This window comes from Bufo gargarizans, chromosome 2, assembly GCF_014858855.1.
Source record: "Bufo gargarizans isolate SCDJY-AF-19 chromosome 2, ASM1485885v1, whole genome shotgun sequence".
Classification (NCBI taxonomy): domain Eukaryota; kingdom Metazoa; phylum Chordata; class Amphibia; order Anura; family Bufonidae; genus Bufo; species Bufo gargarizans.
In genome coordinates, this window is record NC_058081.1 from 706639948 (window position 1) to 706666406 (window position 26459).

The following is a 26459-nucleotide window of genomic DNA, read 5'->3' on the forward strand; positions in this document are numbered from 1 at the left end:
TAATCGCTGGGGCTCCAATCGGTAACCATGGCAACCAGGATGCTATTGCAGTCCTGGTTGCCATGGTTACTTAGCAATATTAGAAGCATCATACTTACCTGCTGGCTGCTGCGATGTCTGTGACCGGCCGGGAGCTCCTCCTACTGGTAAGTGACAGATCATTAAGCAATGCGCTGCACAGACCTGTCACTTACCAGTAGGAGGAGCTCCCGGCCGGTCACAGACAGCGCAGCAGCCAGCAGGTAAGTATGATGCTTCTAATATTGCTAAGTAACCATGGCAACCAGGACTGCAGTAGCGTCCTGGTTGCCATGGTTACAGATCAGAGCCCCAGCGATTAAACTGGGACTCCGATCGGAACTCCGCTGCCACCAATGATCGGGGGGGGGGGGGAGAGGGGAGGCCGCACACTGTGCCACCAATGTTATAAATACAATAGAGGGAGGGAGCCGCAGACTGGTCACCAATGTTATAAATACAATAGAGGGAGGGAGGGGGGCCGGGGGGGGGTCGCACACTGGCCACCAATGTTATAAATACAGTAGAGGGAGGGAGGGGGGCTGGGGGGGGGCGCACACTGGCCACCAATGAATTTGAAACTGGGGAGGGAGGGGCGGTCTGCCCCCTGCTGCCTGGCAGCCCCTGATCTCTTACAGGGGGCTATGATACGCACAATTAACCGCTTCAGGTGCGGCACCTGAGGGGTTAATTGTGCGGATCACTGCCCCCTGTAAGAGATCGGGTGCTGCCAGGCAGCAGGAGGCAGTCATGTACACAGTTTGTTGTATATTCTAACCAGAAGCGTCCCCATCACCATGGGAACGCTTCTGTGTTAGAATATACTGTCGGATATGAGTTTTCACAAAGTGAAAACTCAGCTCTGAAAAAGCTTTTATGCAGACGGATCTTCGGATCCGTCTGTATGAAAGTAACCTACGGCCACGGATCACGGACACGGATGCCAATCTCGTGTGCATCCGTGTTTTTTCACGGACCCATTGACTTGAATGGGTCCGTGAACCGTTGTCCATCAAAAAAATAGGACAGGTCATATTTTTTTGACGGACAGGATACACGGATCACAGAGGCGGATGACAAACGTTTTTTTTTTCCGAATTTTCAACGGACCCATTGAAAGTCAATGGATCCGCCGAAAATCACGGAAAACGGAACAACGGCCACGGATGCACACAACGGTCGTGTGCATGAGGTCTTAGTGTACTCACAACCAGTCCCTCGTAATTCTCTGATTGCAGTGGTTAGTTATTCATCTTTTACTTTAACCTACTTTTATTTGTCATCCTTTTTTGGGGGGTTTCCCCGCAGCTGGTCCATTTTTTCGCAAGCGCTTTTCTATTCTTACTCCATTATATATATATATTTTACAAATTTGTTATGACACATTTTATGGTATTTATGGTGGTTATTCCCATCATCATCACTGTTCTTATATTCACAATCATGGCATTTTTGTTATTTGTGTTGCTTTCACAATCATGATGTAATATTAGGTGTACAGTAATAAGTCTATTAATTATTAAGTATGATCTATGATCTCATATTATATCATGATTTGATTTACTGAACCTGGGCTGTTTATTATTATGATACTATACATACATAGATATACACTGCCTGTCCCAAAAAAAAGTCGCCACCAACACACACTCTAATATTTCGTTGGACCGCCTTTAGCTTTGATTACGGCACGCATTCGCTGTGGCATTGTTTCGATAAGCTTCTGCAATGTCACAAGATTTATTTCTATCCAGTGTTGCATTAATTTTCACCAAGATCTTGCATTGATGATGGTAGAGTCTGACCGCTGCGCAAAGCCTTCTCCAGCACATCCCAAAGATTCTCAATGGGGTTAAGGTCTGGACTCCATGTGTGACAATGATGTCTCCTGCTCCCTGAACCACTCTTTCACAATTTGAGCCCGATGAATCCTGGCATTGTCATCTTGGAATATGCCCGTGTCCTCAGGGAAGAACAAATCCATTGATGGAATAACCTGGTCATTCAGTATGTTCAGGTAGTCGCTGACCTCATTCTTGGAGCACATACTGTTGCTGAACCTAGACCTGACCAACTGCAGCAACCCCGGATCATAGCGCTGCCCCCACAGGCTTGTACAGTAGGCACTAGGCATGATGGGGGCATCACTTCATCTGCCTCTCTTCTTACCCTGATGCGCCCATCACTCTGGAACAGGGTAAATCTGGACTCATCAGACCACATCACCTTCTTCCATTGCTCCAGAGTCCAATCTTTATGCTCCCTAGCAAATTGAAGCCTTTTTTTCTGGTTTTCCTCACTGATTAGTGTTTTTTAACGGCTACACAGCTGTTTGGTCCCAATCCCTTGAGTTCCCTTCGCATTGTGTGTGTGGAAATGCTCTTACTTTCACTATTAAACATAGCCCTGAGTTCTACTGTTGTTTTTCTTCGATTTGATTTCACCAAACATTTAAGTGATCGCCGATCACGATCATTCAGGATTTTTTTCCCGCCACATTTCTTCCTCGAATACGATGGGTCCCCACTATCCTTCCAGTTTTTAATAATGCGTTGGACAGTTCTTAACCCAATTTTAGTAGTTTCTGCAATCTCCGCAGATGTTTTCTCTGCTTGATCCATGCCAATGATTTGACCCTTCTCAAACAGACTAAGGCCTCATGCACACGACAGTTTATTTTCACAGTCCGCAAAAACGGGGTCCGTAGGTCCATGATCCGTGACCGTTTTTTCGTCCGTGGGTCTTCCTTGATTTTTGGAGGATCCACGGACATGAAAAAAAAGTAGTTTTGGCGTCCGCCTGGCCGTGCGGAGCCAAACGGATCCGTCCTGAATTACAATGCAAGTCAATGGGGACGGATCCGTTTGATGTTGACACAATATGGTGCCATTTCAAACGGATCTGTCCCCATTGACTTTCAATGTAAAGTCTGGAGTTCTTTTATACCATCGGATTGGAGTTTTCTCCAATCCGATGGTATATTTTAACTTGAAGCGTCCCCATCACCATGGGAACGCCTCTATGTTAGAATATACTGTCGGATATGAGCTACTTCGTGAAACTCAGATCCGACAGTATATTCTAACACAGAGGCGTTCCCATGGTGATGGGGACGCTTCTAGTTAGAATACACTACAAACTTTGTACAAGACTGCCCCCTGCTGCCTGGCAGCACCCGATCTCTTACAGGGGGATATGATAGCACAATTAACCCCTTCAGGTGCGGCACCTAAAGGGGTTAATTGTACTATCATATTCCCCTGTAAGAGATCAGGGCTGCCTGGCAGCAGGGGGCAGACCCCCCCCTCCCCAGTTTGAATATCGTTGGTGGCACAGTGTGCGCCCCCCATCGGGCCCCCCCCTTCCTCCCTCTAATGTTAGAAATCGTTGGTGGCACAGTGTGCGCCCACCATCGCCCCCCCTCCCTCCCTCTATTGTAATAAATCGTTGGTGGCACAGTGTGCGCCCACCATCGGCCCCCCTCCCTCTATAGCAGTAACAACATTGGTGGCAGTGTGCGGCCTCCCAATCCCCCCCCCCCCATCATTGGTGGCAGCGGAGTTCCGATCGGAGTCCCAGTTTAATCGCTGGGGCTCCGATCGGTAACCATGGCAACCAGGACGCTACTGCAGTCCTGGTTGCCATGGTTACTTAGCAATAGTACAATAGTAGAAGACTCATAGTTACCTGCTTGCTGCTGCGATGTCTGTGTCCAGCCGGGAGCTCCACCTACTGGTAAGTGAAAGGTCTGTGCGGCGCATTGCTAAAGAACTGTCACTTACCAGTAGGAGGAGCTCCCGGCCGTTCACAGACATCGCAGCAGCAAGCAGGTAAGTATGAATCTTCTACTGTTGTACTATTGCTAAGTAACCATGGCAACCAGGGCTGCAGTAGCTTCCTGGTTGCCATGGTTACCGATCGGAGCCCCAGCGATTAAACTGGGACTCCGATCGGAACTCCGCTGCCACCAATGATGGGGGGGGGGGGAATGGGAGGCCGCACACTGCCACCAATGTTGTTACTGCTATAGAGGGAGGGGGGGCCGATGGTGGGCGCACACTGTGCCACCAACGATTTATTACAATAGAGGGAGGGAGGGGGGGCGATGGTGGGCGCACACTGTGCCACCAACGATTTATTACAATAGAGGGAGGGGGGGGGCGATGGTGGGCGCACACTGTGCCACCAACGATTTCTAACATTAAAGGGAGGAAGGGGGAGCCAGATGGGGGGTGCACACTGTGCCACCAACGATATTCAAACTGGGGAGGGAAGGGGGGTCTGCCCCCTGCTGCCTGGAAGCCCTGATCTCTTACAGGGGAATATGATAGTACAATTAACCCCTTTAGGTGCCGCACCTGAAGGGGTTAATTGTGCTATCATATCCCCCTGTAAGAGATCGGGTGCTGCCAGGCAGCAGGGGGCAGTCTTGTACAAAGTTTGTAGTGTATTCTAACTAGAAGCGTCCCCATCACCATGGGAACGCTTCTGTGTTAGAATATACTGTCGGATATGAGTTTTCACGAAGTGAAAACTTAGATCAGAAAAAGCTTTTATGCAGACGGATCTTCGGATCCGTCTGTATGAAAGCAACCTACGGCCACGGATCACGGACACGGATGCCAATCTTGTGTGCATCCGTGTTCTTTCACGGACCCATTGACTTGAATGGGTCCGTGAACCGTTGTCCGTCAAAAAAATAGGACAGGTCATATTTTTTTGACGGACAGGATACACGGATCACGGCCTCGGCTGCAAAACGGTGCATTTTCCGATTTTTCCACGGACCCATTGAAAGTCAATGGGTCCGCGAAAAAAAACGGAAAACGGCACAACGGCCACGGATGCACACAACGGTCGTGTGCATGAGGCCTAACATCTTTTCCACGACCACGAGATGTGTCTTTCGACATGGTTGTTTAAGAAATGAGAAGCAACTCATTGCACCAGTTGGGGTTAAATAACTTGCTGCCAGCTGAAAGATAATCGCCCATGCAGTAATTATCCAATAGGAGGCTCATAACTATTTGCTTAGTTAAATCCAGGTGGCGACTTTTTTTTCCGGACAGGCAGTGTATATGCGCATATATATAATTATATTCTTCCCTGGTATAATAAGATATTCACTGTCAATAGTTTTTTATTCAGATTAGTAGTTTTTATATGATTATTATCCTATTTTTTTGCAATGTTTTTATGGAGTGTACTTCCGGCACATGGAGCGCATTTCCGGTGGGATGCCATTTTGCGCATGCGGGGTCCTGTTTTGAGCAGGACCCCGCATCTTACTTTATAGAGCAGTGTCTGGGAGTCCTGGGACTATGCACCAGGGACGCCGATCCACCATTATTTTATTTTATTCCCTTGTCCTTCTTCATGTACCTTCTAACAGGTGATTTTTATTTCTTTCTAATTACTAGCATATACTATATTTTTCGCCCTACGTTTTAGAGGAGGACAATAAGAAAAAAATATTTTTCATTGCACCTCAGGTCAGACCACCAATCAGACCTAGTGATGGACGAACATCGGCCGGGACGTTTCGCTAACGCGATCAAATGTTCACGAACTGAAAGTTCGCGGCGGGCCACATTCACTTTAATGGCAGGCGAACCTGAAAAACCTTCAGCTCATATTTTCAGCCACCAAATACTTAGTAGAAGTGTACAACTAGTCCCACAACATGGACAGTGACATACTAGAGGGGGATAAATGACAAAAATTCCAACAAAAAATATGTATCTAAATCAGGGGACATTTTTATGCGTCTTAAAGGGAAATTCTCTGAAATGTGCCCTGTTGGAGCCTATAAATTTTTTTATTTTAGGCCACAGGAGTACGGGCCTTAAAAATTGGGCATACACCTGACATAAAAGAAATTGTGATTATGTGGCTCGAGGTACATTATGCGGTCAATGGATAAAAATTGTACTGTAGGCCACTTTATTTTTCACTTTTTTGGGGGGGCAACTGGTATATCACACCAGTAGAAATAATTTGTTCCAATGTCGTTTGTCACTATCTGTAGCTGCGGTAACGCAGAAAAACCGCAAACCAATGCTGCACTACCCATCTGCACTATATAGAAAGTATATTATTGGTATATAACACCCCTGCTTCAATCAGTTTTTTTGGGGGGCAACTGGTATATCACACCAGTAGAAATTATTTGTTCCAATAGCGTTTGTCCCTCTATATACCTGCGGTATCGCAGCAGATCTGCACACAACTGCTGCACAATACAAATCCACTATATTATGCTTTCTATGTTAGAAAGTACATTATAAGTGTATTACACCCCTATGTATATCGCACATATCGATAGCACACCTATACCAGTCCTTAAAAGGACTTTTGTGGCCTTATTAGCTAGCGTTTGGTGTCCCTAACAGCCTGTCCCTGCTCCACACTGCAACCTCTCCCTACACTGGCAAAAGACTGAATGTAATGGCGGCCAGATCAGGTCTATTTATAAGGTAGGGGGTGCGTCCATGTGCTGAAATGTCTCAATTGGCTGTCCTGTACCACCTGATGGATGTGTCATGGGTCAAAGTTCTTCACAATGTAAAAGAATATGTTTATAATCGCGAACGAGCAAAGTTCGCCGCAAAACGACCGCTGGGCGAACTGCAAGGCCATCTCTAATCAGACCCCCAATGTTAATCAGACCTCAGCTGACAGCACCAGTCAGACCCCCGGGCGAACCGCAAGGCCATCTCTGTCAGACCCCCAATCAGACCTCAGCTCAGACCCCAATGTAAATGACCCCCAATGAGACCTCAGATAAGTGCCCCATGACTCTCATCAGTCCCCATTAATTTTTTGTCTTAATAAATGATAGATTTTGCCATTCAGATGTGCAGCCTTTGTATGCGGTTTTGCTTTTTCTCACTGCACATGGTTTAATATTAATACCGCGGCTTGCACTCGGAGGTTACTCTTTATTCGGTGTGCCCCCTGATTGCATTTTTTGTCTGAACAAGTGGCTTGGAAAATGGGGGACCAATAGATTTTGAAGTTGCCTCCACTTAGGGACGTTTCGGCAGAGCCTCCACATAGATAATGGTCCTGGGGACCAATTGGGTTTTTAGAAGTAGCCTCCGCTTTGATATGTTTTGGCTGTGGCTTCCACCAGAAAATGGCATTGAGATGGCCGCGGTTGGTGTTTTTATAGGGGCATGTCTTTGTGATGACCTCATTCGGCATTATAACATCACATTTGTTCCATGATATAATCACTACCGATGCCACTTCCTTCATTATGACATCACTTCCTGCTGGACTGGGGAGGGGTTTATGCAAATCTACTCCAAAGTGGATGGTTTATGGGAGTTTCCAGGGTGTTTAAGGGTGGTAGTGGGAACGCAGCTCAGTGTTCTTGGAATGGGGCTTCAGTAATATGTTGGCATCATTTATTGAGGGGCAGAACTTTAAGGGTGCGACCACATATAGGCTGGTATTATAGGCCAGTATCCGTGGAGATGAAGCACCTACATTCTCCGTCTCTTCTGTGTGTTTTTTTTTTTAACATTTAACTTTATTAAAAACATGACACCAAGAGGCAACTGTGTGCTTTTTTTTTCAACAATTAACTTTAATAACAACATGTTACAACAGACAGTGGTAGGTTGTTTCAGCAATAACCTGACAAAATCCCACAGAAACTGTTGTGGGGGTTGTATTATATTTTTTTTTATTGTTAATTTTACTGACAACACCTCGTAGATTTCTTTTTTTACAACATCAGAATATCCATCAGATGGAGGCAGCCATGGAAATACACCCACAGAGGAGATATTATTGCCTCAACCATAACATGCCTCACGATTTTGGAAAAGAAGGAAGAGGGATACTATGTGCGGTGCGCAAAGCCATGCCTCTACCTCCGCCCGAAACATAACTAAATACCTAATCCCACCCAGTCCCCTAAATGCCCCCACATAGTAATTATTCCCTCTTTATGCCACCACACAGTATTTATGCCCACATAGTGCCCCTTCACAGATTATGCCCAGATATGTTCCCCCTCACAGTAGCTATGACAGATATGTGCCCCCTCACAGTACTTACGGTATGTCCAGATAGTTGCTCCCTCACAGTAGTTATGCCCTGACATGTGCACTCTCACAGTAGCGATGCCCAGGATTGTGCCCCCTCTCAGTAATATGCCCAGGATTCTGCCCCCTCACAGTTAGGGCTCATGCACACGAACGTATTTTCTTTCCGCTTCCGTTCCGTATTTTTTTTTTTGCGGAACGTATGCGGAACCATTCACTTCAATGGGGCTGTAGAAAATACAGAAGTTACTCCGCGTGCATTCCGTTTCCGTTTGTCCGCATGGCCATTCAGCAAAAAAGTAGTGCATGTCCTACTATTGTCCGCAAATCACGGTCCGAGGCCCCATTCAAGTCAATGGGTCCGCAAAAAATACAGAACACACACGGAACACATCCGTATGTCATCCGTATTTTGCGGATCCATACTGTAGAAATGCTATGCCCAGCCCATATTGCTCATGTGTTTGGTGATTAATAAGTTACTGTTTCTGCATACGATCCGCAAAAAGCGAATCAAATACGGAAACCATACGCATATGTTTTGTGCAATAACGGAACGGAAGAAGACTTAAATTAGAGAAAAAAAACTCAGATACGGAAAAACAGACCGCAAAACAACAACGGTCGTGTGCATGAGCCCTTGGGGTCCATTCAGACGTCCGTAGAATGGGTCTGGACCCACTCATTTTCAATAGGGCCAAAGAAGATGCGTGCAGCACACAGTGTGCTGTCCGTATCCGCATTTCCGGTCCGCGGCCCTGAACCTCCGGTCCAAGGCACCGGAAAAAAATTGAGCATGTCCTATTCTTGTCCACAGCTGTGGACAAGAATTGGAATCCTCTATTAAAAGTGCCGGAGATGTGCGGCGTCAGTGTTTTGCGGTCCGCAATATGAGGGACATACCTCCCCCTGTACTAGGACTGCGGGACAGCCCCTGAAATCCGGACTATCCCGCCAGATCCGGGATGGTTGGGAGGTATGCCATAATAATAATTTGTATTATTCCACCATTATTGCTATTAGGGTAGGCCATGGATGCCATATCACTCTGTTGCTTACTGAATACCAGGGTCACATAATTTAGTGTTTATGTGGGAGGCAGTTACATTAGGGTTGCCAGCCGGCCGGTATCTCATCGGCAAGGCCGGTGTTTTAGTGGCCCTGCCGTTGATGGTAATTTTTTTCTACCGGCAATATTCATTGCCGATATTTTTCGACAAGGCCTGTTACTAATAAGTGCTTCAATTGCAGAGCGCTCATTAGTACAGCCTTTACCTCTCTCGCCACTTGTGGTAATAATTTTTTTTTTAAAAGCACTAACCTCCTCCATTTGCTAGCTTTGCAGGGAACACTCATTGATGACTGAAGGACAGGACCTGCAAGACGTCATCACGTTGGGGTGCAGGTCCTGTCCTGCACATCCAATCACCAGGGAGCGTTCACCGTGGCGCGAGCAAATGGAGGAGGTGAGCCCTTTTTTTTTTTTTTTTGCAGAAGCAGAGAAGGGGGCATTAATGGGGGCATTATTCTTACTGGGGATACTAATGGGTGCATTATTCTTCCTGGGGCATTAAAATGGGAGCATTATTCTTACTAGGGGGCATTAATGGGTGCATTATTCTTACTGGGGCATAATAATGGGGGCATAATTCTTACTGGGGGGCACTAATTAGGACATTATTCTTACTAGGGGTATTAATGGGGGCATTATTCTTATCTGGGGGGCACTAATGGGGGCATTATTCTTACTGGGGAGCACTAATGGGGGCATTATTCTTACTGGGGAGCACTAATGGGGCCATTATTATTACTGGGGTCACTAATGGAGGTATTATTATTACTGGGGGCACTAATGGGAGCATTATTCTTAATAGGGGTATTTTTCTTACTGGTGCGTAATAATGGGGCATTATTCTTACTGGTGGCACTAATGGGGGTATTATTCTCACTGGGGAGCAGTAATGGGGGCATTATTCTTACCGGGGGCACTAATGGGAGTATTATTCTTACTGGGGGCACTAATGGAGCACTATTCTTACTGGGGGCACTAATAGGGGCATTATTCTTACTGGGGCACTAACGGGGGCATTATTCTTACTGGGGGCCCTAATCGGGGCATTATTCTTACTGGGGAGCACTAATGGGGGGGCATTCATTCTGGGATGCATTATTGGAGGCAATACTATTGCTGGGTGGCACTAATGGGAGCATTACTATTACTGTGTGGCACTATTGGGGGTAGTATTAATTGTGGGGGCGCTAATGGGGTCATTATTATTAGGGGCACTAATGGGGGGCATTACTATTACTGTGGGGCACTAATGGGGCATTACTATTACTGGGGGGCACTAATGGGGGCAGTATTAATTCTGGGGGTGCTAATGGGGGTATTATTGGGGGGCACAAATGGTGACATTATTAATTCTGGGGGGCACTAATGGGGTTATTACTATTACTGGGGGCACTAATGGGGGCAATATTAATTCTGGGATTTCGATTTGTTGTTATCGGCAACAAAGACCGCTTCTCCTTTCGACAGTTCCAGAAATCTGCCCCAGTTGGTGGCCCTCTGCCAACCTGATATTGATTACCTATCCTATGGATAGGTCCTCAAGTCTAAGGAAACCTCTTCAACCCCTAGAGGAGAGGGAGATTTTCCATTTTTGCATTTTCGCTTTTCATTCCCCACCTTCCCAGAGTCATAACTTTTTTATTTCTGTGTTCACATAGCCTTATGAGGGCTTATATATTTCGGGACAAGATGTACATTCTAATGGCATCATTTACGATTGCATAAAATGTAGTGTGGGAAGCAGGAAAAAAAATCCAAATAGGGTACAATTGGAAAAAAACATAATTCTGCCAATTTACCTTTTACCTTTATTCTTCAGGTCAGTATGATTACAATGATATCACACTTGTATCATTTTTCTTTTAATATTGACATTTTTTAAAAACCTTGAAAAAAATGTTTTCTTTTTTCTAACCCCTATAACTTTTTTGTAGTTCTGCGTACGAAGCTGTGTGAGGGCTTTTTTTTGTGGTGCATTCCTTTCTTTTTAGTGATATCTTTTTGATGTGTGTGTGACTTTTTGATCACATTTTATAAAAATTTTGTTGGGGAGTTGGAGTGACAAAAAATGGCAAATTGTCCGATTTAATTTTTTTGTTACGCCATTCACCATATAGGATTTATATTGTTATCTCTTAGTAGTACGGACATTTTTGGATGTAGCAGTGCCCAGGATGTTTATTTTGTATTGGTTAAGTATTTTGATTTTGGAGAAAGGGGCGTGATTTGAACTTTTAGATATTTTTATATTTTTTAAAACTTTTTTTTACTTCACCCTGGGTGACTATAACTGACAATCATTTGATTGCCCATTGTGTTCATTGATGGCTATATAGCCATCATTGAACACTTAATTTTCAATATGCCACCATGTTGCTATGGCAGCCTCCTTCTTAACCCCTTCACGTCTGCAATCTGTATATATACGTGATAGCTGCACATACCCCGTGCAGCTACCACGTATATAAACGTTCTGGCAGCTCTTTAATCCAAGCGCTGCAAAGCGCTTGGATTAAAGCTTCTGCTACTGCCCTGCTGCCGTCACGGACAGCATACAGTGCAGAAATGCTGGCAAGGGACCAATCAGAGTGGTCCCTTGCCGGCAATCGATCCGATTGGTTAGTCTGTGCAGACTAACCAATCGGATCGCGGCAGTGTTAAAATGCCGGTTTCAGGCTCTGATCTGCGCTCTGCAGATCAGAGCCTGAAATCGGTAATGTGTCCTGAAGCCCCCGATCTGTGCCCCCTTGAAGCCCCCGATCTGTGCTCCTTGTTCTTGATCTGCCCCCCGATGCGGTCCGCCCCTTCTGCCCCGATCTGTGCCCCCTTCTTGTAAATATTCTTATGCTGCCCCCCCGATGCGGTCCGCCCCCTCCTGCCCCCATCTGTAAGTAAAATGCTGTCCCCCTATCCCCGTTTCCAGCGCTCTCCGCTGTCCCCTGCCCCCGATGCGGTCCCCCGTGTGTGTGTGATGGCGGCGGCTCCATTCCTGAGCCGCCGCCATCAGCAGCATGTGTCAGCTCTATGCTGACATTGCTGTAACCCCATAGATGCCGCAGTAGCGGCATCCATGAGGTTAATAGAGGGAGGGGGCTCCCTCTCTCTCAACCATCAGGGCTGCTGCGATCGCAGCGCCCGATGGTTGCCATGGCAACCGGACGCTTTGCAAAGGCGTCCGGTTGCCATGGTATAGGTGTCCAGTGCTGCCACCTACAGGCATCTGATTGTATTATACTTTGCAATGCAAGAGCATTGCAAAGTATAGTACAACCATCAGCCTCAATGGATCTTTCAAGATCCAAGAGGGAACTGATAAAAAAAATGTGAAAATAATAAAAGTAAAAAAATAAAAAATTAAAATGTAAAAAATAAATTTACTTTTCCTATAAAAAACAAACAAAAAACAAACAAAAACCACACATATTAGGTGTCACCGCGTCCGTAACGACCATCTCTATAAATATATCACATCATCAACCCCGTCCAATAAACACCATAAAAAATAAAAAATAAAAACGGTGTAAAAAATAAGCAATTTTTGTCACCTTACATCACAAAAAGTGCAACACCAAGCGATCAAAAAAGACGACTATACCCCAAAATAGTACCAATCAAACCGTTACCTCATCCCGCAAAAAATGAGCCCATATTTAAGACAATCACCCAAAAAATAAAAAAGCTATGGCTCTCAGACTATGGAGACACTAAAACATCATTTTTTTGGTTTCAGAAATGCTATTATTGTGTAAAACTTAAATAAATAAGAGAAAGTATACATATTGGGTATTGCCACGTCCGTAACGATCTGCTCTATAAAACTGTCACATGACCTAACCCCTCAGATGAACGCTGTAAAAAACAAACAAAAAAAACCTGTTCCAAAACAGCCAAATCCTATGTACCCAAAAATGGTACCAATAAAAACTTCAACTCTTTCTGCAAAAAATTAGCCACTGCACAAGACGATCGGTATAAAAATAAAAAACATATGGCGTTCAGAAAACCAATCCAGCAAAATCTGCCTTCCAAAAACCATACAGTGTTCCTTTCCTTCTGCGCCCTGCCGTGTGCCCTTACATCAGTTTACGACCACATGTGGGGTGTGTCTGTAAACCGCAGAATCAGAGTAATAAATATTGAGTTTTGTTTGGCTGTTAACCCTTAATGTGTTAAAGAAAAAAATGTAATAAAATAGAAAATCTGCTAAAAAAGTGAGATTTAGAAATTTCATCTCCATTTTCCTTTAATTCTTGTGGAACACCTAAAGGGTTAATAACGTTTGTAAAATTGGTTTTAAGTAACTTGAGGGGTGTAGTTTCTACAATGGGGTCATTTATGGGGGGTTTCCACTATGTAAGCCCCACAAAGTGACTTCAGACCTGCACTGGTCCTTAAAAAGTGGGTTTTGGAAATTTTCTTAAAAATGTTAAGAATTGCTTCTAAACTTCTAAACCTTGTAATGTCCTAAAAAATTTAAATAACGTTTCCAAAATGATGCCAACATAAAGTAGACATGTGGGGAATGTTGTGTAATAAATTTTTTATGAGGTAACACTTTCTGTTTTAGAAGCAGAGAAATTGAAATTTTGAAAATTGCTAATTTTTACAATTTTTTGGTAAATTTGGGATTTTTTCCAAAAAAAGGAGATATATATTGGCTCAAATTTATGACTGTCATGAAGTACAATGTGTCACGAGAAAACAATCTCAGAATGGCGTGGATAAGTAAAAGTGTTCCAAAGCTATTACCACTTAAAGTGACGCATGTCAGATTTGTAAATTTTGACCTGGACACTGGGGCATCAATGACCTTTGGTCATGAAAGGGTTAAGGATCCGAGCCCTGCCACAGCTATGTTCCTATGGAGCCTTCCTGTGACTGATAGGAACACAGTGAATTTATTACATTTTTGGGTATACATAGTGAAAAAAATAGCTTTTATTATTTTATTTTTAAGGGAAAAATAAAAAACAGCAATTTACATTATTTTGTGGAGTTTATTTATGGTATTCACTGAGTGGTAAAAATAACATACTTTTGTTATGTGGGCCTGTACAGTGATGATAATGCCACCTTTCTATATATTTTTTTTTACTTTTTTTCCTTTCCTTCTGCAGACTGTCAGCTCTGCAACTGCTCCCTCATTCTTCTCTTGACTGACAGGGAGGGGAGGGGGCGGCTGCTTTAGCTGCTCATATATCTGGTTTGGTACCAGCTAGATATATGAGCTTTATATTGTTTCAAAGCTTTCAAACAATACCAGAATGACAGCAATATCTTCAGTACATGGGAAGATATCACTGTTAGAAATCAAGATGCAGTGAATATAGCTGAAAGTGAAAGTAAAAGTAGGTTTTATCTACAATCATTTCAAACTCAATTATTAACAGTGATACCTCCTGTTTAACTTGGAATAATGCTGTCATTTTGGTCAAACAAGACCAGTTGCATGTTTCTAGCTGCTACCAGATGTAGTAGAGTTAACACACATGCTTTCTGAGATGTGCTATCTAAACTAAATGCGTTAAGCAAACACCTTCAATTGCTTTTCAATGGCTTTTGCTTCAAGATAACGTGATGAGTTAAGAAATTTGAGTTAAGAGTTTGTGTGTTAACCCTGCTACATCTGTATATTTTTGTACATAGGAGGCAGTATTATAGTAGTTATATTCTTGTACATAGGAGCAGTATTATAGTAGTTATATTCTTGTACATAGGAGGCAGTATTATAGTAGCCAGTGGCGTACCGCCCATAGAGGCAGACCACGCCACTGCTATGGGGCCCGCGGCACTGGGGGGCCCGTAGCGCAGATAAGGCCCCGCCCACTGATGACCTGCAGCCGGCTATGCGGCTGCTTTTCTCCCCAGGGCCCCCCCCATGTTTAGCTGAATCGCCTCCCAGAGGCGCGGCTAAGTCCTCAACACCCGCCCCCCTCCTCAGCGCTGCGCTCTGAAACACCCGATCCTCCTCTCGTCGGCGTCCCAAATCCCGCGCAGGCGCAGTGCCGGCGATTGCCTGCGCCTGCGCTCTGATAATACGGCTGAGGGCAACAGCTTCAACATCGTCACTGGGCATGCGCCGAGCCCAGTGACGATGTTGAAGCTGTTGCCCTCAGCCGTATTATCAGAGCGCAGGCGCAGGCAATCGCCGGCACTGCGCCTGCGCGGGATTTGGGACGCCGACGAGAGGAGGATCGGGTGTTTGCAGAGCGCGGCGCTGAGGAGGGGGGCGGGTGTTGAGGACTTAGCCGCGCCTCTGGGAGGCGATTCAGCTAAATGATGGAGGCGTTAGTAGTTTTCATATTTAGGCGGGCACGGCACTAATCAGAGGGGCACCGTTCCTGGGCACCGTGGAGAAAGAAAAACGCCCCTCTGGGCTCCAGTCCTTACAGCAAGAATCGATTTTTAGAAGAAAGGACAAGACTGACATGGAAAAGAAGAACACAGATGGAAAAAAGGTACTTTATTAAACATGGATCCATGAGTACCTTTTTTCCATCTGTCTTGTTCTTTGGATTGTGAGTCTTGTCATTTCTTCAAAAAATCGATTCTTATGATATGTAAATGACGCTGTAAGGAGCCCAGAGGGGCGTTATTCTTTCTCCACTGTGCCCAGGAACGCCCCTGTGAAGTGCCGTGCCCGGCTAAATTTGAAAACTAATAACGCCTCCAAGTTCATCTAAATCGCCTCCCAAATCCGATCCTCCTCTCGCCGGCATCCCAAATCCCGCGCAGGCGCAGTGCCGGCGATTGCCTGCGCTATGATAAGATGACTGATGGCACTGCGCCTGCGCGGGATTTGGGATGCCGGCGAGAGGAGGATCGGGGTGTTTGCCGCAGAGCGCGGCACTGAGGAGGGGGGTGTTGAGCACTTAGCCGCGCCTCTGGGAGGCGATTTAGATGAACTTGGAGGCGTTATTAGTTTTCAAACTTAGCCGGGCACGGCATTTCAGAGGGGCGTTCCTGGGCACCGTGGAGAAAGAATAACGCCCCTCTGGGCTCCTTACAGCGTCATTTACATATCATAAGAATTGATTTTTTGAAGACATGATTTTTTGAAGACTCACAATCAAAAGAACAAGACAGATGGAAAACAGGTACTCTGTTAAACATGGATTCATAAAAAAAAAATTGGGGGTAAATTGCTAGTGACAGATTCCCTTTAAGGCTACTTTCACACTTGCGTTCAGAGCGGATCCGTCTGGTGTCTGCACAGACGGATCCGCACCTATAATGCAAACGCTTACATCCGTTCAGAACGGATCCGTTTGCATTAACATGAACAAAAAAAAAACAACATTTTTTTTTTTTGTTCATGATAGTGCAAACGGATCCGTTTTGACTTTACATTGAAAGTCAATGGGGGACGGATCCGTTTGAAAATTGAGCCATACTGTGTCAACTTCAAACGGATCCGTCCCCATTGACTTACATTGTAAGTCTGGACGGATCCGTTTGCCTCCACACGGCCAGGCGGACACCCGAACGCTGCAAGCAGCGTTCAAGTGTCCGCCTGCTGAGCGGAGGACAGACGGAGCCATACTGATGCATTCTGAGCGGATCCGCATCCACTCAGAATGCATTAGGGCTGGACGGATCCGTTCGGTGCCGCTTGTGAGAGCCTTCAAACGGAACTCACAAGCGGAGACCCGAACGCAAGTGTGAAAGTAGCCTAACATGGCACCCCAAATAAGGAGACCTGCAGGCTGCAGCAGATATCCCATGTGACAGGTCACCCCCAGGAAACCCCTAACAGTTTCTGTAGGTCGTGTATAAATTTATTTAATGGGGGTGTGGCATGGGAGGAGCAAAGTCAGGAAGTGGGAGGGGCCATGGTGGGTAGTGGGCGGGGTTAAGGGGCCCAATTCAGATTTTTGCTATGGGGCCCAGTGATTCCTATGTACGCCTCTGATAGTAGCTATATTCTTATACATAGGAGGCAGTATTATAGTAGTTATATTCTTGTACATTGGAGGCAGTATTATAGTAGTTATATTCTTGTACATAGGAGTAGTATTATAGTAGTTATATTCTTGTACATAGAAGGCAGTATTATAGTAGTTATATTCTTGTACATAGGAGGCAGTATTATAGTAGCTATATTCTTATACATAGGAGGCAGTATTATAGTAGTTATATTCTTGTACATAGGAGCAGTATTATAGTAGTTATATTCTTGTACATAGGAGGCAGTATTATAGTAGCTATATTCTTGTACATAGAAGGCAGTATTATAGTAGTTATATTCTTGTACATAGGAGGCAGTATTATAGTAGCTATATTCTTATACATAGGAGGCAGTATTATAGTAGTTATATTCTTGTACATAGGAGCAGTATTATAGTAGTTATATTCTTGTACATAGGAGCAGTATTATAGTAGCTATATTCTTGTACATAGGAGGCAGTATTATAGTAGTTATATTCTTGTACATAGGAGCAGTATTATAGTAGTTATATTCTTGTACATTGGAGGCAGTATTATAGTAGTTATATTCTTGTACATAGGAGTAGTATTATAGTAGTTATATTCTTGTACATAGAAGGCAGTATTATAGTAGTTATATTCTTGTACATAGGAGGCAGTATTATAGTAGCTATATTCTTATACATAGGAGGCAGTATTATAGTAGTTATATTCTTGTACATAGGAGCAGTATTATAGTAGTTATATTCTTGTACATAGGAGCAGTATTATAGTAGCTATATTCTTGTACATAGGAGGCAGTATTATAGTAGTTATATTCTTGTACATAGGAGCAGTATTATAGTAGCTATATTCTTGTACATAGGAGGCAGTATTATAGTAGTTATATTCTTTGTCAAATTTCATTTTTTGGGAAAGTGACAACATCGGGTGGAAGGATCCAACCCCTTACCACTTTTGCACGTACAGAGTAACAGCAAGTCACATAAATGCATATATAAAGCAGACGAATGCAACATATACATGTGAACACATGACAATGTACACTGATGCTAGCATCGTGATGTTTACAGCTCTGATGATAACAAGCTAAACTTTGCAAAGTTATATTACACCTTGTAAGGTGCTTTCAAGTGCTGTCAAGTAAAGGACTTATTGTGCAAAAGACGCAGTAAAACTTTATTCAATAGATATCTGTTAAGTGCAGGTTGTGCAGATCATACCTGTCCCTATGTCATCCAACTAGGAACAGCCTTAGGCGCCATTGGTAAGGAGAAGGCCTAAACCCAAACTAGGGTAGGAAAAAGGGGGGGGGACTGCATTCCTGCAACTTGGATTGAGTTAGGAGGAGAAACGGGGTGAACAGGCCCCAAAATGAGGCCCTCCTGTACACACATGTTAATGTTGCTTCTCGTTTAAGCATTCTGATCTAAGCATTGTCCTAGCAGATGTAATTGAGATCAAATGGCATTGTGGTGAGACCACAGGGGGATCCCAGGTTATGTCAGACTAACTGTCCACGCCAACACTCGGGGGGTCCATGCAGCCCTTTCTATTGTTACGAAATGCCAGCCATGGTCCCCAGACTTTTAGATATTTCTCGTGCTGTCTGGCCTCCCAACCAGCCAACTCCTCCAATCTGCATATCTGATCTACTTTCTGCTCCCAATGTGGAAGTGTCGGTGGATCTTCGCTGAGCCATTTCTGTGGTATGAGTAGCCTCGCTGCCTGTATCAAATGTGTTGCTAAGTTCTTTTTGGATGGTGTGAAGGTCGGTGTGGGGAGCCAGAGAAGCACCAGTTCAGGCGATAGCTGAATACAAGCATTCGTTACTTTATTTATCGTAGCTGAAACCCCGTCCCAGTACTGGCGGAGCCTAGGGCAGGACCAGAATATGTGTGTTTGCGTCCCTGACGTCTCCTTACACCTCCAGCACGTGTCAGACTGACTAAAACCTTTTAAGAACAATTGTTTAGGGGTCTGATACCACTGGGTCAGCACTTTGTATGAGTGCTCTTTCACTTTCACACATCTCGAGAATCCGTGGGAGTGAGCATGTATGCGTAATATGTCTGTTTCCGAAAATTCTAAATTGAGCTCGGATGCCCAGGTTTTCAGGTATTGTGGGACCCCTATAGGAGTCTGGACAGTAAGAGCCAAATATAGCTTGGAAATTATTTTGCTAGGGGGAGTTTTAAAGTGTAGCAATTTCTCGAACCACGTTGTTTCTGGAGTGGGCTGTCTAGAAGCTAATAATGGTTTACTGACAGAGTTATATTCTATGGTGTCCAGAAAGTTGCTAGAACATAATTTGCGATTTAGAGAGTGATGTGCAGGGAGAGCACCTGATGCCCCATCCAAGAACTCTGCGACGGTGTATTTGCGTAGCTTATTCCACACAGGTGATACAGTGTCAGCAGTGGGCCTCACGATGAATGGAGCAAGGTCAGCCGGCATCAGCGGTGATAGAGTATGCAGCAAGCCTTTGTCCTTGTTCAGTTGTCTGATAACGGCCGCCGTGCCTTTAAGCAGCACATGTGAGTGAAGTGAGGATGAGTTCAGACCCCATAACCCCGCTCTCTGCTTTTTGTCGAGCTGGGACATCTCAAGCTCCTTACCCAGGATAGTAGACCAGGGGGCATGGATATGTAGCCACCTCTTCAGGTGAATGGCCTTATAGTATAGCTGAGCGTCAGGCAGAGCCATACCTCCCTGACTCTTCCTCAGAATCAACGTGCGATGTGCCAGTCTCGCTCCCCCCCCCCCCCCCCAAAGAAAGGTGCTGAAGAGCCTTATAATTTGTGTAAAGAAGGAGGAGGGAAGAAAGACAGGCAGCATCTGCATGACGTACAGTATCTTGGGCATAATAAACGTTTTTAACAAATTTTTCCGGCCCATCCAGGAAATATACGGAATTCTCAGCGTGTGCAGTTGTTGTTGGACGTCGTTCAGTAGTGCAGCATAGTTCAGTCGGAAAAGTTCATCCATTCTACAAGGGATCTTAATCCCTAGGTAGGACAAGTGAGACGTTTGCCATATGAAAGGGGTTTTCGTTTTCAGCAGGTGGATTTGTTTGGCCGGTGCCAACACGTTCATGGCTTCTGATTTTGTGTAGTTCATTTTAAAATTGGACACTTGTCCATACTGTTCAAACAGGGATAATAGATGCGGGAAGGCCTCGACCGGGTTGGAGACCATAACTAAGAGGTCGTCTGCATAAGCTGCGTTGAGATATTCTATGGGGCTATTTTCTAACTTGATTCCCTTGATGCCAGGATGCACCCTAATGGCCTGGAGCAAGGTTTCCATGACTAATATGTACAGGGCAGGGGACAGGGGGCAACCCTGCCTCGTCCCATTCCTGATAGGGAAGGGAGGTGATAAGGTGCCATTAACTCTGATCCGGGCGCTAGGGTCGCCATACAGTGACATGATAGCTCTCTGAAATTGCGCAGGAAAGCCAAACTTTTGCAAGGTTTTTATCATGTAAGCCCAATTCACCCGGTCAAAGGCCTTCTCCGCATCTACACCCAGCAGAACCAGGGGGAGGCGTTTTTTCATTGCTAGCTGTATGGTGGACAGTATTCTGCAGGAGTTGTGACTGCCTTCCCTGCCGGGGACAAAGCCTGCTTTTTCAGGATTAATGAGTTTCGGAAGAAGGGCACTAATTCTAGTTGCAAGTAGTTTCGCCCAGACCTTAATGTCAACGTTCAAAAGCGAGATTGGTCTATAGCTGCCACACAACTTGGGGTCTTTCCCGGGTTTGGGAAGAATAGTGACCGTGGCCTCAAGGGACTGTTTATGTAACTGTGAGCCACTCAGGAGCTCATTGCACCAGGCAGCAAGGTGTGGAGCCAGAATTTTTGAGAATTTCTTATAGTATCCCACAGGGAAACCGTCGGGGCCTGGGCTTTTCCCCATTGGCATGGAGCTTAAAATGCTTATAACTTCCTTCTCCGTTACTGGGGATAAAAGAGTTTGACCCTCCTCTTCAGTTAGTGTGGGGAGCTGCAAGCGGTGTAAGAAGTCATCAATCAAGGAAGCCCTATCCACAGTGGACCCTACTACTTCCTCAGGGAGACCATACAAGTCTTGATAAAATTTTTGGAACTCAGTAGCTATATCTGACGTTTTGTGGACAGTGGTACCATCTCTCTTATTAATCCCTGCTATATACATTGAGTCCTTCTTCTGTTTCAGGAAAGAGGACATCAATTTCGTGCCCTTGTCTCCATGAGAGTAAAAGCGAAATTGCGAGTATTGGTATGTTTTTGCATAACAAACATTTAGATGATCCGTTAGTTGCTTACGCAGGTTAGCTAGCTGTTCCCTGGCCTCTAGGGCTCTAGAGCGCTTGTGTACAGACTCAATAGCCGCAATTTGCTTAAGTAGGGAATTGAAGTGCTCCTGTCTGTTCCTTTTAACCCTACTGCCCAGTGCAATGAGCTTACCTCTCATAACCTGTTTATGCGTCTCCCAGATAGTAGCGAGTGGCATACCTTCAGTAGAATTCTCAGTAAAGAACCACGTTAGTTTCCGACTAAGGGTATCTAAATCTGACTGTTTATCTAGGAGTGTCTCATTTAGACGCCACTGTTTGGTTTGTGTAGGCAACGTGGGAAAATGGAGTGAAGTTGACACCGGAGCATGGTCCGAAACTGTAACCGGCTCAATGTTAGATTGCTCCACCCTGTCAGCACAGCTGCCAGAGATCAGGACATAATCCAGCCGCTTATGGGTGTTATGTGGTGCCGAAAAGAAGGTGTAGTCTCTGTCAGCAGGGTGAAGCAACCGCCACGAGTCCACTAAGTTGACTTCTGCCAGATAGGCATTAACCCTACCTAAAGCCACTTGGGTCAATTGGGACGAGCCATCGGACGCATCCATTAAAGGATTCAGCGTCATATTAAGATCCCCACCTATTAATCTGATTCCTTCAGCGAAGGAGGCAAACGTCTTCAAGGTACTGACAAGCCACTTTGTTTGACCGCGAGTGGGGCAGTACAGGCTGGCTAAGGTCACTACTTGCGTGCCTATTGAACCCTTTACAAATACATAGCGCCCTTCTGGGTCATCCTGTATGCAAGATAACTGGAAGGGAACTCTCTTTGATATGGCAATGCCGACTCCTCTAGCTGCACTACTGAACGCGCTAGTGAACCAGTGCTGGAAGTAGGACTTGGGTAGAGTGGGCACATGCGCTGATTTAAAGTGTAATTCCTGGAGGAAACAGATGTCTGTGTGCGACTTTCTTAACATACGCACAACCTGTGACCTCTTCTGCGGTGTGTTAAATCCTCTGACATTAAAGGAGGTACACTTAATCAATGCCATGACGTAGTACAGGTGTAGACCTTAGAGCTGCTAGATGCTTGAAATCATGCGTGCAATCAGGGAAATAGAATGAAGTATCTAACCTCAAGAACAACCGGGGAATGGAGAAAATCTCCAACATAGGGGTCGGGTGGCTTGTGCCTAGCGCGCAGCCCAGCAAACCAGCCTATTGTAAGGCGCTTGCACCAGGGTTGCGCCATTAGGTCCCTGGTGAGTGCCATGACGATCTAAGACAAGCGGCTATACGGGGGGAGTAAGCCAGCCTGTCCCGCGAGCCATAGCAAACATAACGTTAAAATCGCTCCATAGATTAGCCTAGACAATATTTGAATGGCCTGACTGGACCAGGGGCCAATCAATAAGACTGACACCCTTTACTGCCCTGCCATTGCTATAGGACTAACAGGTTTAAAAACAAGCAGAATATAAACCTATGAGTTAAACATGTGGAATCGGGCAATACATAACAACCACGGCAGTGATGGTGCGATGGTATAGCAGCGGTTCACGGATCGCACATCCGGGCCAACCCGACCCAGGGTACCGCCGCCCGTAGACCAGCTGACCGATACAACTCAGAACCAGTCCTCGGACCATCAGGTCATAGCTGGCGACCAGAAGCAGGCTACAAACAAAAAGGTCACAGATGGCTGTAGTAAATACTTGCGTTCAGGGCCTGAAGATCGATCGTAACGTCCAGTAGTCCGGCAGCACCGGAACCATGAGCTACCATCCGCGAGTGGGGCAAAAGTCCTGAATCAGGACAGCAGGCCTTATGGCCTATTGTTGAGCTTTCTCTTTGTAGAGGCTTTAGCCCATCTCTGCTCTTCCGGCAAGTCAGGCAAAGGGACTCCCGTATCTGCCGATGGGAGCCATGATGGTATATCCAGGGGGGTCGTCTGAAGCAGAGTCCACGCCGCTGGTAAGTCTGCCGGTGTGCGGATCGTGTATCATTTGCCCTCGGATGCAAAAGTCAGCCCGAACGGGAATAGCCACTTGTAGGGCATTTTAACCGCCCTCAGATGGTCAGTAAGCGGACGGAGTATCCTTCGCTTATTCAATGTGGAGGGTGCTAAGTCTTGAAATAGGAGGCTCTTCGCCCCCTCATAGAGCGGCTCTTTCTGCTCTCTGGCAGCTTTAAGGATCGCTGCTGTGTCCACATACCGTAGCAGGCCACAGACCACGTCTCTCGGTGGGTCGTTGTCCCTCGGTTTCGGTCTAAGTGCTCTGTGGATGCGCTCAACGCAAATTTCGGCTGCTCTTTCTGCACCTAGCAGGCCGGAAAAAATGGCGGTTGCCGCCTCAGGTAGCGCTTCATGTAGCACCTGCTCTGGGAGACCTCGCAGCCGGATATTCTTTCGTCGGCTGCGGTTCTCTTGGTCTTCTATCAGAGCATAGGCAGTATCTAAAGAGGTAGCAAGTGCGGCGCTGTTGTCGCCCAGTGTGTGGGCAAAAGTCAGGATGGCCGCCTGCGTGTGCTCCAGCTTCTCCACGCGGTGCCCGATGTGCTTCACGTCGCACTTGATTTCGGTGAGATCTTGAATCACCGGGGCTAACGCTGATGATAGGGCTTGTTGGATGAACTGGCGCGAAATAGGCGCTGAGGTGGAGGTGCGGGGTCCGGCATCCAGATCTGATGAGACGCCGTCCGCTCCCTCTGCGTCTTGCAACCAATCCTCGTGTTCAGGCAGCGCCATCTTGGCAGCACTCGCAGCCGGAGGCCTCTTGTTCAGGAATTTATCCATGTCTTGGGGGCCTCGGTCCAATCTGGCAGGTTCTGGCTTGTCTCTAGGGATATATCGTCCCACTTTACCCATTCTGGATAGGCTAGAAAGCGAAATAAACTAGTTTGCTGGCTGACATGGAGAGGAGCTCTCTCACATGCGTCTGGCTTGGTCGGAAGTCAAGCTCCGCCCCCATAGTAGTTATATTCTTGTACATAGGAGGCAGTATTATAGTAGTTATATTCTTGTACATAGGAGGCAGTATTATAGTAGTTATATTCTTGTACATAGGAGCAGTATTATAGTAGTTATATTCTTGTACATAGGAGCAGTATTATAGTAGTTATATTCTTGTACATAGGAGGCAGTATTATAGTAGTTATATTCTTGTACATAGGAGCAGTATGATAGTAGTTATATTCTTGTACATAGGAGCAGTATTATAGTAGTTATATTCTTGTACATAGGAGGCAGTATTATAGTAGTTATATTCTTGTACATAGGAGCACTATTATAGTAGTTATATTCTTGTACATAGGAGCAGTATTATAGTAGTTATATTCTTGTACATAGGAGCAGTATTATAGTAGTTATATTCTTGTACATAGGAGCAGTATTATAGTAGTTATATTCTTGTACATAGGAGGCAGTATTATAGTAGTTATATTCTTGTACATAGGAGCAGTATTATAGTAGTTATATTCTTGTACATAGGAGCAGTATTATAGTAGTTATATTCTTGTACATAGGAGGCAGTATTATAGTAGTTATATTCTTGTACATAGGAGCACTATTATAGTAGTTATATTCTTGTACATAGGAGGCAGTATTATAGTAGTTATATTCTTGTACATAGGAGCAGTATTATAGACATTATATTCTTGTACATAGGAGGCAGTATTATAGTAGTTATATCCTTGTACATAGGAGCAGTATTACAGTAGTTATAATCTTGTACATAGGAACAGTATTATAGTAGTTATATTCTTGTACATAGGAGCAGTATTATAGTATTTATAACCTTGTACATAGGAGCAGTACTATAGTAGTTATACTCTTGCACATAGGAGCAGTATAATAGTAGTTATATTCTTGTACATAGGAGGCAGTATTATAGTAGTTATATTCTTAACCAAATCTCTTTTTATTGAGATAGCAAATAGTTAGAAAGTGCCACAGTACAGCATACGCCATACGCAGATGGCATCAGAATAGTGCAATCAAATATAACAACAGTCAAACAAATGAGGGGGGAAATAAACACACATAGACAAACAGGACAATGGACAGAGACAAAGAAATCACATACAAGAAGAAGGGAGAGGGAGGGGGGGAGGAAGGCAGGTCCAATAATGGCGGTGTCGGACAGATCATGACAGGGTCGTCACGACGCCGGGTGACGATAGGCTTTCCAGGGACTCCATATGTCCAGAAAACGAGGGTGAGTGTGAGATTCCCATAGTAGTTATATTCTTGAACATAGGAGGCAGTATTATAGTAGCTATATTCTTGTACATAGGAGGCAGTATTATAGTAGTTATATTCTTGTACATTGGAGGCAGTATTATAGTAGTTATATTCTTGTACATAGGAGCAGTATTATAGTAGTTATATTCTTGCACATAGGAGGCAGTATGATAGTAGTTATATTCTTGTACATAGGAGCAGTATTATAGTAGTTATATTCTTGTACATAGGAGGTAGTATCATAGTAGTTATATTCTTGTACATAGGAGCAGTATTATAGTAGTTATATTCTTGTACACAGGACGCAGTATTATAGTAGTTATATTCTTGTACATAGGAGCAGTATTATAGTAGTTATATTCTTGTACATAGGAGGCAGTATTATAGTAGTTATATTCTTGTACATAGGAGGCAGTATTATAGTAGTTATATTCTTGTACATAGGAGGTAGTATTATAGTAGTTATATTCTTGTACATAGGAGCAGTATTATATTAGTTATATTCTTGTACATAGCGGGCAGTAGTATAATAAAAGTTAGATTATTGTTTACAGGGAGTAGTATTATAGTCAATGGGTGTAATAACATACTAATAATTAATATCTATTACATTATTATTTCTATGTACTTTACCTAATATAGCTGCCATTGAAACAGAAAAGTTGATATATGCGCAGTTTGTACGTTATATATTTCAGAAACTTTTCTGCTAACATCTTTCATTTTTAGCTAAAATTATATTGCAACCATTAAAAGTTAGCACACAAAAATCTCTGTGACTTTGCTATTATTGTTCCTATACATAAAAGAGTCTAACAATGGTCTACACCCTCTGGGGTTCTGAGAAGCAGCGTGATTATA